The following is a 392-nucleotide window of genomic DNA, read 5'->3' as shown; positions in this document are numbered from 1 at the left end:
TTGCCTCCTCCTCTTGTAACCTGTGACTTCACCGCCATCTGTTGCCCTTCCCCAACACCACCTCGGGCCCTTCTCCCCACCACCACCACCTTCTCCCTCTCTGTCGCTCACAAGAAAACTTTAACCTTTGCCTGCGCACATCGCAACAGCCTTCCTTGGCAAAAGTTTTCTCCGACAGAAGCGGCGGCGGCCGGGCCCGGCAGCTGATGGGTCTAAATTGAAACCACTCTGCGGTGTGGTCAGGCCGGGCAGGCAGCCATTCGGACGGTACCTCATGATACTGCTGCTAAATGAATTCAGGGAGGTGAAGGCCTAAATTGGCAGAGGGCGGAAGTGGGCGGGTGGCGTGGCGCGGCGCAGGACAGTGTACCGAAGGGCGGGGGCGGGAGGGC

General features: G+C 60.5%; 1 protein-coding gene across 1 annotated transcript in view; it reads left to right on the top strand.

Annotated features, from left to right (window-relative positions):
* Positions 1-392, top strand: part of LOC113213970 (zwei Ig domain protein zig-8-like) — a 138540-nt gene that overhangs the window by 134057 nt on the left and 4091 nt on the right. The window lies entirely within an intron of this gene.

Source organism: Frankliniella occidentalis, unplaced genomic scaffold, assembly GCF_000697945.3.
Source record: "Frankliniella occidentalis isolate FOCC.00 unplaced genomic scaffold, Focc_3.1 Scaffold29, whole genome shotgun sequence".
Taxonomy (NCBI): domain Eukaryota; kingdom Metazoa; phylum Arthropoda; class Insecta; order Thysanoptera; family Thripidae; genus Frankliniella; species Frankliniella occidentalis.
The sequence above is the reverse complement of the archived record's forward strand: the minus strand, read 5'-3'. Positions and strand labels throughout refer to the sequence as shown.